The sequence below is a fragment of the Nothobranchius furzeri genome, chromosome 5 (genome assembly GCF_043380555.1).
Source record: "Nothobranchius furzeri strain GRZ-AD chromosome 5, NfurGRZ-RIMD1, whole genome shotgun sequence".
Lineage (NCBI taxonomy): Eukaryota > Metazoa > Chordata > Actinopteri > Cyprinodontiformes > Nothobranchiidae > Nothobranchius > Nothobranchius furzeri.
In genome coordinates this window covers 67652337-67661267 of record NC_091745.1, presented here as the reverse complement: position 1 = coordinate 67661267, position 8931 = coordinate 67652337, and positions in this window count along the sequence as shown.

Sequence of the window (8931 nt, the reverse complement as noted above, 5' to 3'; positions counted from 1 at the left end):
CATCAGAAGCACATCAGACACAATCTCTCTGTGTTCCACCTCACCCTTTTGATGAGCCTCATCACAGATCCAGAGGTCAGAGAGGTCGGATGACCTCGGGGCCAGGTCCAGTAGATTGACCGCAAACACCGACTCCTCCCGTCCAGAGTTGTCACCAGGCAGCACAGGTTGGGATCAGCTTGTGTCTCAGGAATAACTCTTGAGGAGCTGAACAATATCAGCTTGTTTCTGCAGGAACTGTCTGCTGTATCAGATTTGCAGGTGCAAAAAGGTTTTGACGACGTGTCAAAATCTTTGATGGTTAAAGAGGTTTTGCTACAGATGGCCGGTCTGAAGCTTTCTCTAGAACTCGCTAATCTCTCAGAATGATCTAGTTTTAAGGATTTTATATTATGATTTGCACAGCCAATCAGAGGCTGACAAGTTTGGAAATGCTTTACCGAGACAACTCAGAAACTTTGATATCGGAAATCCTGACTGGTCAAGAAAACAAGTTATGTGTTGTAGTTTTATCTTAACCGTACTTGTTATTGTGCGGAGGCAGGTGTGAGGACCTTGTTGTCAAAACATGGTGAACACATTGCAGGTTCTAGTAGACAACATAATATAATATCCATTCAGTGTGCACAGATTAATGAGGCATTTCATTATACTATAATTATTAAAAGTAGTAATAAACAAATGTTTATTTAATGATTATCTAGATTATAAATCAGAAGAAGTTCATATTGATTTATTAAATCATTATTGAATTTAGCAACTGATTCGAGCTGGAGTTCTTCTTTCTTTTGGAGGCAGACAGATGGGACCTTGGGGAAAGAAAGTTATTGTTTATCCTTCAGACCAGTAGAGTCTGTGAATCCCAGCTTGTGTGAAGGCAGACTCATGTAAAAGGGAACACAAGCAATGTTGTGTCTCCTTTCTGACCAGATGTTGAATGGATGGTGAGAGGTCAAACGGTGCCTAAACTTACCATTGCTGGACGCTACACCCTCAACAGAGAGGGTAGCTTTGCTATGCAAAAAAAAACACCTCAGACAGATATGCACACAGACTTCACACGTTACATAACATAAGTGTCCACTAGGTGGGGAGGTAGGGTTGGGACTCAGCCGCAAGAGCAGCGCTCATCACCTCCATTTGTGTGTGTGTGTGTGTGTGTGTGTGGGGGGGGGGGGGTGATGGGTTAGAGAGCACATTGAATGCTTGAGACGGCTCCACGGCCTTCACCGGTCACAGTCCGACCCAGGCTGGGATAGGGAGAAAGAGTTTCCATAGCAACAGCAGCATTCCACATTTCTTCTGAGGGGAGTTAACACATCAGCCTCACAGGCTTCAAGGGCACCAGATTGAGATAACAAGAGTTGTTTTGGGTACAGGCAGAGATAATTTCCTCTCTGCCTTAGAGCTCTGTTGGTCTTCAACCACTCCAGGTCCAATAATGGCATTATCAGACTATTCCAATCCGTGCTGATCCATCAACTCTCTCCTTGATTGAATCAACCTTCTGTGCCAGAGCCTGAATCTCAGCCAAAGTTCCAAGCTTACGACTCATCTCGACAATTATATGAGTTTGTGAGTTTACAGCACGATGTATTCCATCCCTGAGCTCCGGGATTAGGCCAATATTCCTCGAAAGCTCATTAATTTTCCGGTGTGCCAGGTAACCGCTCAGGCCAAACAGCAGGAATCCCGACACCAAAACGAAAAATATCCAGACATCTTCAGAATCCTCCACTGACAGTTGAGAGAGGCAGATCAAGTTACACTGTTTCCAGGAGTCCATGAGATACCCAGCTCTGTCCCAGAGGGGTATCCAGGAGCCCCTTCTCCCGTTCTCATCATTGAAAAGATTTAGTCAATCGTGTCGAGAGACCAACTGACCAGATGTTTAATAATTTCCAGTTTCCACAAAAAATGCAGAAGCACAGTGCTCAGGCATTCAGGACAGAGAGCCTTGGGAAGAGCAGGGAGGGAGAGGAGAAAAAGTGTCTGTACTCTCCAAGAGCCGGAAGAATAAACAATTCACTCCAACTTTTTAACTTCTTCGATTTTTCACTTTGTTAACCCACTTCACTTTCAGTATGTCTCATTAATGCTCAGTGACAACAGTTATTTTCCTTTCACCTCTTTCTTTTACTGATTCAGGCCTTGCTTATTTAATCCCCACTCACCGAGACTCACCATTGTCAATGTGCGCTGATGGAAACAAGAGCTTCCACAGCAAATTTTCTCATCTTCTATTTTTTATTTGCAGGTTCTGTTTGGTAGAAACGGCTCAGGGGCACTTGAAGACCACCAAAATAAAACTGATTGTGAATTTGTATGATTTGCAAAAGTTATAAACACAAGTAAACCTTTTTATTACTCACCTCTAGGGTTGTCACGGTATGAAAATTTAACCTCACGGTTATTGTGACCAAAATTATCACGGTTTTCGGTATTATCGCGGTATTTTTTTAACGGTGTTGCATATGTTCAGAAAGCATTGATAGTCCTGTTCTACACAAACTGAAATAGTTCTGAAAAGGTTTAACAGTGTTTATTAAACCTAAAATAACACAAAGCCTTAGCAAAAGTGCAACTTTTCACTAGTAAAGGAACAAATAGCTTATTTTTCTGGAACATGTTACAGTAGTCAGTGCAGGTTTAAATTATACAAATCCAAACATTCAAACCATAAACAATATGTAAACAAATCAAAGAAACACCACTTGTTTTCTCATATACTTGTTTTCTTCATTATCAAAATGAAAATCTAAAACTCCAGTCCACACTTGACTTGAGCACTGTACAAGTCAACCTTAAAAAAATATATGTATTTAAAATAAATAGCCACTTTAAACAAATTACTAAAATAACTACTACACTATGTAATCAAATCCAAATGTTCAAGTATAAATGGCATTGAATAAGTAAACAAATCAATGACAAGGAACTAATTGTATATTTCTCTTCATCATCAACAAATAAGATGCTTCATCCAGCAACAGGGTGTCCGTGACACGGTTTAAATGCTGGCAGAGGACGCTGCGGCGACTCGTTGCATTCTCCCTCAACCAGAAGTCCTCACGTCATGCATTTAAGCTAAAATGCTAATGTTAACTTACCTTGCACTGGCTGTAGAGACGTGGGTGATGGTCACTCAGATGTGCCATGAGATTCGAAGTGTTGCTGCCTTTTGCAGACACTTGTTTCCTGCACGTTCTGCAAACGGGATAGCAGTCTTCTATTAACTGTCCCTCAGCATTTTTCAGAAATCCAAAATATGCCCATACTTCCGATTTAATCTTCTTTGAGGGCTGATGGATGTCCTGGGCGCTGCCGTCTCCTCCTTCGGCCATTATTTCAGCTTCAAAGTTTTGGTGCCGTTGCAAACTAAAAAGTGCGTGTGCGCGCCGCGGGAACTTCAGCTGAAGCGACGGTGGCTGGTAAGGGTCACCGCGCTGAAACCGCGGCCACGGTAAACCCACCGAGATAATTTAGTTTTTTAAAAACTGGACGGTTATTTTTATTGTCAACTTTTTTACCGGGGTTTACCACTATACCGGTTACCGTGACAACCCTACTCACCTCATACTAACAGATTTGTATTTATCATGTTAGTATTTGCTTCTTCTGAGCTCTCAGCAGGCATGAAATATCCTTACTCACTCCTGCTCAGTTCAGGATGACTGCTCAAACCTCTGAGGAGTACTTTATGTATTTTTCTGTGGACTTTCAGGGTGGAAGCATTTGCAGAAGCTTAATGGTTTTGTGCGTGTGTGTCTCTAACCATGTGTGTGTCTATGCATGTTTGTGTATTCTTCTTCCGGCTCTTGGAGAGTACAGACGCTTTTTTCCTCCTCTCCTCCCTATCTTATCCCAAGGCTCTTTGTCTGTCTTTGGGTGTACGGTGCTTCTGCATTTTTTTCTGGAAACTGGAAATTATTAAAAATGGACCTGGTCAGTTGGTCTCTCAAAGCGAGTGACAAAATTTTTTCAACAATGAGAACGGGAGAAGGGACACCCGGATGCCCCTCTGGGACAGAGCCAGCTGGGCATATCATGGACTCCTGGAAACAGTGGAACCTGATCTGCTTATCTCAACTGTCTGTAGAGGATTCTGAAGACGTCTGGATATTCGTGGTGTTGGTGTCAGGTTTCCTGCTTTTTGGCCTGGGTGGTTATCTGGCTTACCAGAAAATTAATGAGCTGTCGAGGAATATTGGCTCAATCCCCGGAGCTCAGGGATGGATTACACCGTGCTGTGAACGCACAAACTCATATAATTGTCGAGATGAGTCGTAAGCTTGGAACTTTGGCTGAGATTCAGACTCTGGCACAAAAGGTGGATTCGATCAAGGAGAAAGTTGACGGGTCAGTACGGATTGGGATAGATTACTTATGCCATTACTGGATCTAGAGGGGTTGAGGATCAACGAAACTTTAAGACAGAGAGGAAATTATCTCTGTCTGGCCCCAAAACATATCTGAATCTGGTGCCCTTGAGCCTGTGAGGCTGAAGTGATTACTTCCCCTCAGAAGAAATGTGGAATACTGCCGTTGCCATGGCAACTCTGTCTCCCTATCCCAGCCTGGGCGGGACTGCGACCGGTGAAGGCCGTTGAATCCTTCCAGGAGTCACTGTGCTTTCTAAACCTAACTACCTCCCTCCCCTGTCCAAACGGAGGTGACGAGCGCTGCTTATAGCGGCTGCATGCACTGATGTGTGGGGAGTCCCCAACCCTACCTTCCCGTCTAGTGGACACTTATGTTGTGTAATGTCTGAAGTCTGTTGCATTTCTGTCTTAGGGTTTTTTTTGCATAGCAAAGCTGCCCTCCCTGTGGAGGGTAGCTCTGAAGTGCCTTTTTTCCCTCCACCTGACTTAATCCTCATGTAAACCCTCTGATCTCTATTAAGGTAGCGCGACTCGGGTTGCGAATGACCACAGTCACCAATTCTTGTCATGTGTCTATGCCTATGTATGTCTGATCTCAGAATTGTGTGTACTGAAACTCTAATTTCCCTCTGGGATTAATAAAGTGTCTTTGAATTGAACTGAATTGAATTGAATTGCATGTGTGTGTTAATGCATGTGTGTGTTTATGCACACGTGTGTTTATGTATGGGTGTGTGTCCTTGGGTAAGACACTTCACCCACCTTGCCTGTTGGTGATGTTCGGAGGGACCGGTGGTGACTGTGCACAAGCAGCCTCGCCTCTGTCAGTGTGCCCCAGGACAGCTGTGGCTACATTGTAGCTCATCACCACCAGAGCGTGAGTGTGAATGGGTGAATGACTGGATGTGCTGTAAAGAACCTTGGGGGGGTACTTTATGAAATGCAGACCAATTACCATTTACCATTACCTGAGCATGTGTCCTATAATAATTAATGTAACCAAATACAATTAAGGGATGAAGAGTGGCTGATCACTGAATGATGAGAGCGATTGTAACATGATCTGAAGGCCATGGGTTCCCCAGTTCTAGCAGTGCACTGCTCCATACTAAACTGCAGAGAAAAAAAATTCCCCAAGGGATATATATATATATATATATATATATATATATATATATATATATATATATATATATATATATATATATATAAGACAGAGAGGAAATTATCTCTGTCTGGCCCCAAAACGAGTTCTTATCTGAATCTGGTATATATATATATATATGTATATGTATATAAATATATATGTATATGTGTGTGTGTGTGTCTAGTCTTTATTTAATAGTATCTGATTCCTGTTGTAAAAGTTTATTTTTTCCATGTTCCCTTTAATACTTTTAAAGAGGTCCTTAACTCATATTTTTAATACAATTGCAGTGGTCTCTAGTTGGAATGAATGCATTTTAAGTCATACTCAAGAAAAAAATGCTCCGTTGTGCACTTTCCAGCCAGAGAAGAAAGTAGCTTCAGAAGGCAGAATTGTCTTATTTCCTGATATTTTGACATCTCACCTCTGATTGGCTAACAGCAACACAATTCTGCCACTGACTCCATTTGCTCTGCAATGCTGATGTTTTATCTTCACAAATAACACAAGTCAGGAGGAGTTCTGCTGTGTGGTGGAGCTGCTAATGCTAACAGTTAGCTTCTACTAGCTGAGACATTGTTTCCTGGACGCCAAACCAAAAACAGTCTTTCCTGCCATGAGGCAAGATGGGTTATTCCATGAATGTTAAGTGACAGTGTGACGTAGATCTGTCAGTATTTTCAAATCCTAGAGTTTCACCGTCTATTTTCTATCAGAAGCTAATGCAGGAGATAGGTGTAGGAGACTATTTTCATGATTAGTCTGCATGTTAAAGTCAGAGTGACCAATAATTTTCTAAAATAGTGAGTAAAAATGTTTTTTCAGTGAAGGACCTCTTTAACCCTCTGGAGTCAATCCACACGGCGGCACGTGATGGCGTGCTGGTCACATTTCTTCCATTATTATGCAACCAGGAAACCACTTAGCATCATGATTACAGCTTGTTTTGACAAAGCAGGCTTAAAACTAAATAAAAATTGTGATTTAGCATTTTCATCCAAGTAAAAGTACGACACTTAAGGTAAATAATTCATGACAAGATAAAGGTGCATTTGTGCATTCGACCTGTGGGAGATGCAGAGCGAAATCCTACCAACGGAGATCTCTGTTGGCTTCGTCTGTTCTCTTGCTGCTTTTCACCAAAAGCTACGACTCAAGAGTCAGGAAAAAAAAACAAGACCAAGCTCATCCTATAGGCTGAGATACGAACCCAGTCACCCAATCACAAAATCACACGTAAGAAGAAGAAGAAGAAGAAGAAGAAGAAGAAGAAAGTATCATTTTTATAGCGTCTCTCAAGATAAAAATCACGAGGCGCTTCACAAAAGCAAAAAATGTAAAATATAAAAAAGCATTTAGAAAATGTTTAAAAATATATTTAACCCTTTGATACATAATGGTCACTACAGTGGATAGGTACTCAAAATTGTTGTTTATTTATTTTTGGTATTAAGCACAGCTGTTGAAGCCTTTATTGCATTTTAGCCCCTCCATTTGTACTTCAGTAAGCCAAGCCTACATATTTCATGTTCAGATTGCACACTGTCCACTGAGGTGGACATGTAATAAATTATTTGTAAATTAAATGTTACAAAAATATAGAAATATGACATTTGTTACATTCACACCTAAAGATGAATGAAAAAATTTGTTTAAAAAATCATGGTTGAAGATTTCATAATTCATGCATCAAAGGGTTAAAATGAGCAAAAATAGGCAATCGTGGAAAAAAAGTTAAGAAAGAGAGAGAACGAACAGGAAAGAGGGAAATCCGTGAATCCTGATGAAGGTGGAATAGGTGGGGAGAGCAGAATAAAGAGAGAGTGGTGATGAAGGTCATACAAAAGCCAGCTTGAACAAGTGAGTCTTCAGCTGCTTTTTAAAGGAGTCCACTGAGTCCACTGATCTCAGGCTCAGGGGGAGAGAGAACTGAAATGAGAATCCAGAGTGAAAGCTGGGTCAAAGGTCACGCCAAGATTCCTGACAGAAGGTTTGGTGTGAGAAGCAAGCTGACCAAGAGAATCTCTGACTTTGGGAACCAGCTTGTCTGGGGCACATAGGAGGATCTCAGTCTTATCTTCATTCAGCTGTAGAAAGCTCCCAGCTATCCAGGTTTTGATAGAGTCTAAGCAGGTGTGTAACAGCTGCAGCTTAGACATCTCATGGGGCTTAAAGGACATGTACAGTTGGATGTCATCTACGTAAAGATGGTAGGAGATTCCTTTGAAGGAGCTCAGGATGTGCTGAAGAGGAAGCAGACAGAGGAGGAAGACCAGAGGCCCCAGCACAGAACCTTGTGGGACACCATGGGTAAGGGAGGTGGTGGAGGACCTAAAGTTGGAGACGGCCACAGAAAAGGAGCGCTCAGAAAGATAAGAGGAGAACCACTCCAGAGCAGATCCTGATAGTCCTACCCAGTCACTCAGCCTCTTCAGTAGCAGGTGATGGTCAACAGTGTCAAAGGCTGCAGTCAGGTCCAGCAGGACCAGAACAGAACAGTCCCCTGCATCACTGTGAGTCAGAAGGTCATTAGAGACCCTAAGAAGAGCTGTTTAAGTAGAATGAGCTCTACGAAAACCTGACTGGAAGCTATCATAGATGTTATGTTCATCAAGAGCAGCTGTGAGCTGTTTAGCCACAACCTTTTCCAAGATCTTGGAGATGAATGGAAGTTTAGAGATGGGTCTGAAGCTGCTATGAAGAGAGGCGTCAAGACTCGTTTTTTAAGAAGCGGGTGGATTACAGTGTTCTTAAAGTAAGCAGGGACCTGACCAGAGACCAGAGAAGCATTAATTATAGAGAGCACGCTGGGACCGATGGACTGAAAAGCACTTTTAAACAAAGATGAGGGTAAGATGTTGAGTGGGCATGCAGAGGTCTTCATAGAGTTAACTAGTTTGGTTAACTCAGGCAAAGAAACAGGAGCAAAGCTATCTAGGATGATGCATCTGGTTGGAGTCGGGAGAGGCAGCGATAAGGCAGAAGGAGAGATGCTGGATCTAACCTAATTGACTTTGTCCACAAAGAAAGACAGAAAGTTCTCACAGTCTGCAATATGGTGGATGGAGGCTGTAGGAGTGGCAGGAGAGACGATGCTGCTGATGGAGTTAAACAGCACCTTGGAGTTCCCTTTGCTCTGGGACACCAGGTTGGAGAAACAGGAAACCCTAGCGTCTCTGACTGCAGAGTTAAAGGATGTCAGAAGATGCTGTAGGTGCAGCAGATGGACGTGGAGATGGGTTTTCCACAAACGCTCAATTTTTCTGCGTTGACGATTCAGGCAGTGAAGACTGTCATTAAACCAGGGAGTAGGGTTCACTGCAGGAACTGATCTGGTTCTGACAGGACAGATGTCGTCCAGAATGGAGAGGCAGTGCTCGTTAAACTGAGAAGTTAAGGAAT